Source organism: Triticum aestivum, chromosome 2D, assembly GCF_018294505.1.
Source record: "Triticum aestivum cultivar Chinese Spring chromosome 2D, IWGSC CS RefSeq v2.1, whole genome shotgun sequence".
Taxonomy (NCBI): Eukaryota; Viridiplantae; Streptophyta; class Magnoliopsida; order Poales; family Poaceae; genus Triticum; species Triticum aestivum.
The window spans coordinates 644,075,206-644,084,773 of record NC_057799.1 but is presented as its reverse complement, the minus strand read 5'-3'; positions in this window follow the sequence as shown (position 1 = coordinate 644,084,773).

The window sequence follows — 9,568 nt, the reverse complement described above, 5'->3', positions numbered from 1 at the left end:
CATCAACTTCTGCTACCAGATAATCTCAAAGATTGGGCCGCGAGCTTGTCGGCAGTCCAGGACGCGGACCTCAGACAAGAATTCTTTCGCATCCAGTCGGAGTTTGCGGACATCATCCATCAAGATGTCCTTCATACCTCGGGGCAGTTCTTCCTGAGATATCAACTGTCCAACAGTGAGATAGATGGAATGCTACAAATGCAGGGTGACAACGACCGCGATTTCATGACCATCACGATAGACGACGGCTTCATCCACGCTCCTGTCCGATGAGTCGAGTCGAAAGTAGTGATGTGTAGTTCTGAAACATTGATTGGCTCATGTTGTAATTATACTTTAATGAATTCGTATGTCTCTTTGGTTTGGACAGTCGTTCAACTGAGATGTAATCGATGCTATTTATTAGTAGGACCATGAATCATGCTATTAATGTCTTGCTTTTCTCTTCTGATCCTTTTGTTGCATACTTACATATTGCTTATGTATTGTCTGTTGTTTGGCTTCTGCATAGAGATGCCGTCGTATGTCGTGTACAAGGGTAAGTTTCCCGGAGTCTACGACGACTAGGAGGAGTGTCGGAGACAGGTTCACTGTTTCAGCGGTAACAGTTACAAAGGGTACACCACTAGGGTGGAGGCCGAATCTAGATACGCCCGCTATCTAGCGGGAGAGAGGAGGGAGCGTTGGAGGAACCGGATGAAGACCGGTTTCATCGCGATGATGCTCATCGTGATGACCGCAGATCTCTTCTATGTGATGGTAGTTTAGATGATCGATATCGACTTGTAATGTGAAGACAAACTCGCTACTTGCGGTCTCGAGACTTGTAATGTTCTATCTTTGTTCGGTCTTTTGAATTCGGAGACTAATATGATGAATTGTATTCAGAGACTAACCTTCTATTGTATTCGATGAATCTGATGTTGCTGTGTGCTGCTGTCTATATTCTGTCCAATAATATATTTTGTAACCTGTGCAAAAATCAGAAAAGAAAAGAAAAAAAACCTAATATTCATACTAATGGCGCACCACACAAGACACTAATGGCGCACTGTCATAATCACACTAATGGTGCATTACCTACTGGTGCGCCATTAGAATGCCAAAGCACATGAGTACATATGGCCCCCTGGGAGGCATTCTAATGGCGCACTGCAGGCTATACTAATGGCGCACTACGTGGTGCGCCATTAGAACACCAGATACTAATGGCGTACCAGTGGTGCGCCATTAGAATTTAATTCTAATGGCATGATGCCATTGGCGCACCAGTAGTGCGCCATTAGAAGGCAAAATCGGTGCGCCACTAGCATGCCTTTTCCTAGTAGTGGAAATCTAATTCTGCTCCAGGTTAGTGCTAGATCACTACTTAATGTCCTTTAATTATTGTTCTGTTGCATATATGTATGGTGATGAACTAATTTATTGTGTAGTATTGGTACTGGGAGCACGTGCGTAGTGGCCGATTGATGTATGCTTCTAGACCCCCTCCATTGATCGCACGATGGGACGAAATGATGGCTACTTTAAGAAGCGATGCTTACGAGAAAGGAGGTCTTCATAACGGGCTAGTACCTATCTACAATTGAACTTTCTATATCCGATTTTTTATTTGGTACTAATGGTTCATCATATTTTATAAAAAAAGGCTATCATGGAAATTTGTGCTCCTCAACGACCGTCCGAGAATTCAAATAATTTTCCAAGAAAAAAGATGAACATGTGCATCAACATGATTCGTATCGAGCACCATCACAAGGACAGCAATTTAGTAGCCAGCAAGTATGTACCCCAAAGACTATTTGTTTTTGCAATATCACAAATAGGTGTCATGGAACCTCATTCATTTAGCTATTTTTATCAACGGGGTTTTATTTTGTTTACATAGATTGACATGGTAGTTGAAGCCATGAATTCACGCATTGCTGATCATGAAAAGAAGGTAGGCAGGAAGTTAATGGAAATTGAGCACAGATTTGATGTCAAATACCAGACGCTAGGTGAAGACTTGATCGACATGAAGACTAAAACTGGCACTAATCCTAGGTTGTCGAAGGCCGAGGACGAAATTAAAGACTTAAGGAGGGAACTCCATGTATGTCATACTGTGCATTTTGTATTTTGTATGAATATGTTCCTTCATGTTCATTATTGTTTGCATTGTTACAGGAATTAAAATACGAATTTACAAGCAACCGACAATCAGTGTCACAGAAAGGAGGCGTGCAGGTGATCAATATGGCCCAACGTGTTAATATCTAAAAGTAACAAACTAATGATGAACTACCTTTGTTCATTGTAGGATCAAGTCAATGTGTGCAATTCATCCCTGACAGGAACTCCTAGGGCTAGCCAATTCACGGCAGGGACTTCGACTACACCAAGTGCAAGACATGTGACGGAAAACAATGAGGAACCACAATTAACTCCGATGAAGCCTATCTTTGGTAATGATTACAAGTTCACGGACGAGGACATAGAGACAGCCGTTTACATCCGCGGAACATACGACCCTGTTGAAATAGCTAGAATCGGAGACATTACCCTCACAGCAGAAAATCTGAAGCGAAATTTGGACGACAAATACATTTATGGTGATGTAAGCCCATTATACTCTATTCTACATCATTACTGCAACAAGTGTCTTATTATTGTATGATTGAAAATTTGGCAGGTTATTATGGCATATGCTCGCATTAGCCAAATTGAGAATGATACTACCTCAATCATATCCCCTCAAGAAACCGAAAAGCTGTTACAAATGAAGGGAGTGGTTCCTGTTGGACGTGCAGCCTCATGGTTAGCTCGTGTAGCAGAAAAGTTTGTAGGGCGCCAAAAGGTACACGTTTTCCACACTTTCATAGTTTATGTACACACTGTACACGACAAATTTCGGTTCTCAACCCAACCCAAATTTTACTGCAGGTGCATGTCCCACTGAATGTACACCAAAACCATTGGATTCTAATGATGTTTAATTTTGAAGAAAAAGAAATTCAGACTCTGAACTCCATGAATTATCATTGCGACAAGACCAAGGAAGATTCTCTTGTAAGTGTTCTCTTGTTGCCTCTTTTGATCCGCATGGAACATGAGCTCCCAAAGTACCGTAACCCTATGTATAACTCGTCGTACCCTAGGTGGACTCGATTCAGTTCTGCATTGACGAAGCTGTCAAGAATGGGTTGATATCACCAGCTAAGAACATCAATTTTGCCAAATGGACCAAAAAACGCTATGAGAACATACCACAACAGACCGATGGGTACGCATGGCCTCATAAATTATTATTTGCCTACACGAATAAGATTACTGATCTTTAACTAAACATCGCAGGACTTCCTGTGCGGTTTGGACACTGCAGTACATGTTGTCATGGAACGGGGATGAAATGACCGATATTTTGAACCAGGTGATTGAATGCCTAATTTAAATTTGTACTTTGTTTAGCTTGAAAGCTATGCTGACGTAAGTGTCGGTTATCCAATATAGGCAAGGATAGATATTTTCAGGTGGAAAATATGTACAGCCTTACTGCATTCAAATTGCAATGCGCTTCGTATCGAATCATATAAGTTCCCCATAACGGTTAGCGCTACATCAAGAATATATCATTTATTTCATAAGTCTCATGATTAGAACTAACGCAACACTCTCTCTTATACAGAAGGAGGTGTACGATGCCCAGCAAGCAGTTCTACCTGATGGTTCAGAAGACGACGTACCATTAGTCAACAATCCTGATGGTTCCAACGAACCCGACACATCCAACTCCCAGAAGGATACCGGTGCACCCAACTCCCCCAAAAATGGTGCACCCAACTCCCCCAAAAGGAAGAGAGCACGTGGACGCCCGAGAAAGCTAGTCGATCCCGAGGAAGCAGCAAAAACAAAGAGTCTTAAAGAACTGAAACTTAAATTTGACAGCAAGACCATAGCCAACCAAGTGTCTTCGTTACCATCATGGTCACGCAGAGAGCATAAACCAGCACGAGCTTTATTGAGCCCATTCAAACACAAATAGGTAGCAGCAATTGATCATCAATTGATACATGCTCATGCTCCTGCTCTACTTTTAGCATCATTTGATACACGTTTAGTTCTTATCAGAAAGTGGAAATAGGTACTTTTGGCAATCATGAGCATCCTCTACTTATTGCAATATCTAATGCATCATCAGTACAAAGCTTGATTTGGCAATAGGTGGAATCGGCAATCATTTGCATGCTTTAATTTTGTCAAAAATTAATGCATAGTTCAGTTGTAACTGCTCATAGATCTGGCAGGAACATGCTGAGTTATACACTAAACATAATCATGCCAAGCTATAACTACCAAAGTCATATTATTAGAGTTCCTAGCATGCATCACCGTACGGCAGAATAACACAACAACCATAACATAGACCACCGTACGATACTTGAGTTGCTAAGGCCTTGTACAATGCAAGGTGCTTAGGGGAGTTGCTTATAGAAATAAACTAGGCTTTTCTTAAGCACAGGTGCTTATTTGTACAGGGTAGACGCATAACTAGGCGTCTCTCCTGTAGAAATAGGCACCGGTGCTTCAGAAAAACCCTGTTTATTTTTCTAAGCACCACCCTAAGAATCTAGCATTGTACAAGGCTTAACATGCATCACCAAAATAGTATTAACAACTTGGAACACTAAACCAGAGTAGCGGCAAACTCTTAACATAAACGGCAGATCAACCACCGCTCAGCATAGGTTCAGACACACCATAGGACATCAGTATTAGAGTCAAACAACAAAGAAACATAGATAACATAAGAGGACATGGCAGTCCTGGGGCAGCAGCAACACTCTAGCAGCACATATCACTTCTCTCCCTTCTTCAATGCATGTTGTAGGGCTCATTGACTTTGACAATCTCGAGGAAGCGTGTGTAGGCCGCATGTTTAGCCGGAGTACTGGCATTATGCTTCTTACCATGTCCATTGCCAGTGCTGAAGGCATGCTGGATCATGCCATCTTTGCCGCCACCGATCACCTTGCAACAGAAAGGGCACCCAATCTTGCCAAAGAAACGGTACTTGATCTTGCTAGCAATCAGATGCCTCAGGGTGTACCGGCTCTTGCTGTGCCTGCTGTCCATGCTGTAGTCCACGTCGTCGTCATCCTCCTGTGAATTAGTGAATTAGTACACATAGAAGAACTCAGCTAATCTATTATGGTACATTGCCTTTAATTACAATGTTTTGAAAGTACACATGTGTAACATGGCAACTATCTATTTGCTAGAAATAAGGCGTATGTGCACATACATGATTGAGCCAAAGAAATGGACATGCATAAATATGGACGGTGGAATAGTTGCATTTATAGATTAGTGCACAAGTAGTACATAATTAACACATGAAAGACTTCATGAAGTGGCTTGGTTTACTGATATTTGATACTTGTTACAGGTGTAATTCTGATTGGAATCAGAAAAATGGCTTCATTATACTCCTCCATGTTTCACACAAGGGGAGTTTGTTTTATCTACTGGAATGAAGAAACCATTATTTTTTCTGACAGCGGCAATACTGCTTCTCCAACATTGTTAGACCCTGATAAGTTTCAGAAGGAAAATTGGTAAAGGAGCTATGGGGTGTCTCACTGCTCATATTGATGAGAGATGTGGCTGTGATCATCTAGATAACATACTGTGGAAAATTGGCTAGATGAAATGTTTTGATTTTTTGGTATCCAGTGGATATGTAGTGTCAGCCCATAATTATTAAGGGAGCAATCACTTCCTTTGCAAAATGGAAATCTGTATAGAATTTGCAAATGGATCATCTATGAACATGTGTGTAAACTGATCATCTATGAACATGTGTGCAAATTAATTCATCTACATCAACTAAAATGAATCAGGAACTGCAAAATTTTGTCACTGTCCTGGGGAAGCCAATGGTGTCGCACATGAGATCGCTAGAAATAGCTATGAGAATCCTGCCATATATCCATTGTTTAACCCACTTTTTTCATTAATGTATCCCTGCCATGAACATTTTCTTGTATTTGGGTTCATTACCCCACTTCTTTCATTAATGTATCCCTTGTGAAACTTATGCTCATCTAGTTAACAAGACAAACCCCAATGCCATGAAAAAAACGGAGTATCTGCTGGAATCAGAATGTGAATCAGATTTAAAAATCTAGATCCAACATGAAGATCTATGCTAGATCCCTACAATCCTACATATGTACAACTAGCACGCCCAAATGAATTTCATGCTCATCTAGTTAACAAGAAAAACCTCAATGCCATGAAAAAAACCCAGAGTATCTGCTGGAATCAGATTTAAAAATCCAGATCCAACATGAAGATCTATGCTAGATCCCTACAATCCTACATACGTACAACTAGCACGCCCAAGTGAAATTGATGCTCATCTAGTTAACAAGAAAAACCCCAATGTCATGAAAAAAGAGAGAGCAACAAACAGAGTAATACCTTAGATAGCTCGTCGATGGCATCCTCGTCGAAGTCGCTGCCCTTCCTGCAATCTAAGTCGAACTACTTTATGGCGTTCTCCTCGTAGATCTCATCGATTTCGTCATGCACCTGGCGCTTAAGCCTTCTCATCTCCTCCTCCTCCAGATCTTCCCCAACCTTGTGCTCGCCGACGGGTGCCTCGACGGCTGCGATGGCAGCCGGAGCAGCCACAACGGTCGCTGCACCGCCAGCTTTCGCCGCTACGGCGGACTCAGCCGCTCCACCCACGGCTGCAGCCATGGCAGCAGACTGCTCTGCTCCGATGGTTGCCTCCGGCTCGTCCGCCGCATCTTCACGCCCGCGTTTCATCGTCGGTCGAAGACAGGAGGAGGGAGGCGTAGGAAGGGAGGAGGGTGGTGAGGAAGGAGGAGAGGGTGGTGAGGTGGTGAGGAAGGAAGAGAGGGTGGTTAGGTTCGGGAGAGGACGAGGGTTTTCTACCCGATTTGGGGAAGAAATGCACTGCTCCTGCCTCTTGGAGTTACCGAGGCGCCGCGGGTGCCGATTTGACTTGACGCACCCACCCGGTCGTCCCCATTCCACATGGGCACGTGGCGGTCGTGCACCTCCTGCGGTTTGCCGTCAATTGCTATCGATCTCACAAGTGGGTCCCCTTGTCATCCACACAACCGCTTAAAATAAAGCGGTTTTTTCTGTAACGATAAAATGCTTAAAACACTTCTGACATGTTGTGATGTTTTCGGTAATTAATGGTCTACTCGCTGGGATTATTCCACTGTGTGATGTTTTGTACGTGCCAGGTTGTAGTATGAAATGCTAACTGTTCTATATGGTAGTGGCTGGTCTCTAATTGGACCGAAATGTTGAACTAGTATCAATGGTAGAGGCGTTTCGTTGTGCGCCACATCCAACAGTTCACATAATTAATTATCCAAAGATTAAGGTATCAAACCCTTGGTCATACAAAGCAACATTTCGTTCCTAAAAATTAAGGTACTTCCACATTCAAACTAACTAATACTACAAATTCGAAGGAAATACTTAATACATTAACAGCACATAGGAAAGTAGCCATGGTCCAACGGCTTGAGAAAGGACGAACAAAAGCTGAAAGAAGAAGGATCAGCCAGTACCAGCACCATCAGCCTCCTAGCCTCACAACTTCAGCCAGCCTGGTGAACTCCAGGTTTTTTCCTGCAAAACACACATGGGATGTTGGAGGCAAGAAAATAAATATGCCAGGGGTCTTGTCATGGCATCTAATCGCACGGAATGCTAGTACAAATGATGGAGAACAAAACATCCAACCTGAGCAAATTCATAGGAGTTCTAGATCCATGGATACCATCAAGAAAAAAGGCTCGGTTTTAATTCAGACACAAGACTTGGTGAAAACATGCATATTCATATCAGCAACATTGATATGGCATCTTTGCAAGCTTGGGTCAGTGACTTGTTTTGTGTTTCATGGCATGACAATAATTTTAACAATAAATAGACATGAAATTGACCCAAACTCATGTACAAAGTTAGGCCATATGATGCATGGATTAATTCACAAATAAAGGACAAAATGCCAACTTTGTATAGAATTTGCAGTACTGAAATATTTCAGTGTGTACCGGTGTGTACTGAAACTGCAGTAGTGAAATAATTCAGTGTGCATCGGTGTGTACTGAAATTGTAGAACGAAATATTTCAGTGCCTACCGGTGTGTACCGAAATATTTCAGTGTCTACCACTAGAACATTACAAATTTTGCATAGGGCAGTACCGAAATATTTCAGTGCCTACCGGTGTGTACCGAAATATTTCAGTGTCCACTACTACAACATTACAAATTTTGCCTAGGGCGGTTCCGAAATATTTCAGTGCCTACCGGTGTGTACCGAAATATTTCAGTGCCTACCACTAGAACATTACTAATTTTTCCTAGGGCTCATATGATGCCTAGGGTTCACATACATCATAATCCATCTTCCAAATCCATAGACTCAAATATTCATGCAATTCATTGAGATTAAAATGCCATCTAGCATTCCCTTTCTGAGCTATTACGATCAGTATCACCACGATGTAAGCACGAGCAGTAGGAAGATGAGGAGTGGGGAAGCTTACTCCAAACATAGTTGTCGCCGCCGTTCAGACGAGGAGAGCGGCGAGGGAAGCGTGGAGAACGGCGGGGAAGCGAGGCCGCGACCACTGTCCTCCTCATCTTGCGCTTCGGAGTCTCCGGTGACTCGGTTGGAGGCTGCATAATCTGCAACGGCACCTCGTGCACGGTGGGTTCCTGATCCAGTGGATGCTCTACCCTGGATCTGAACGCCCACCACCTCCGCCTGGTCCACTCGCTGGACGAATTGGCCTACTCCATCGCCCAGAGGAGGATCTCGATCTTGTGAATCGGTTGTGCGGGCGGGGGGCAAAGCTTTGCCCTCTCCTTCTTCGTCGATTTCTTGAGAGTGGCCATTGCCGTCCAGCTCATCTGCCTTGTGTTGTCAAAACAAGAACGGATCTCCCTCAACCTGGCTAACTTGACCTGGTCACCGCCGGCGATCTGCACGAAGTCGGTGTTCTCGCCGCCGGCCATCAGCTCGATCTGCCGATTCTTGCTTCGATGGAAGAGGGGGTGGGGTGGGTGGGGGGTTTGCCTGAGTGGAGCGAAGTTACAGCGGCAAGAAGGAGGAGATGACTGCGGTGGACTTGGAGGAGAGGGAGGAGATGGCCGCCGATGAGTAATTGTGGAAGGTGTAGCACCTTGGCGGCGGTTATGCATTCGACGAGAGGGGCGGCGCGTGCAAATTTTCCTAGGACTAAACTGCCCCTATATTAAAACGCGTCCCCACCTTGTCACGAGTACCGGGCCCACTCGTTTTAGTACTTTTGCGTACTTTCATCGGAGTACTACCCAGTACTACGAACGGTTCTAAAAAAGCCCAACCACTCTAAAACTTGTAATAAATTAAACTTTGCACACTGTCAATACATGGAATCAAATAATAATAAAGGAAAGGAAGTAGCCTGATCATAGTATTTCAGACTAGTTTTCATTGCGTAAGAAAATGTTCCATCAAACAAGAGAAAATTCAACTCCATGAGATTT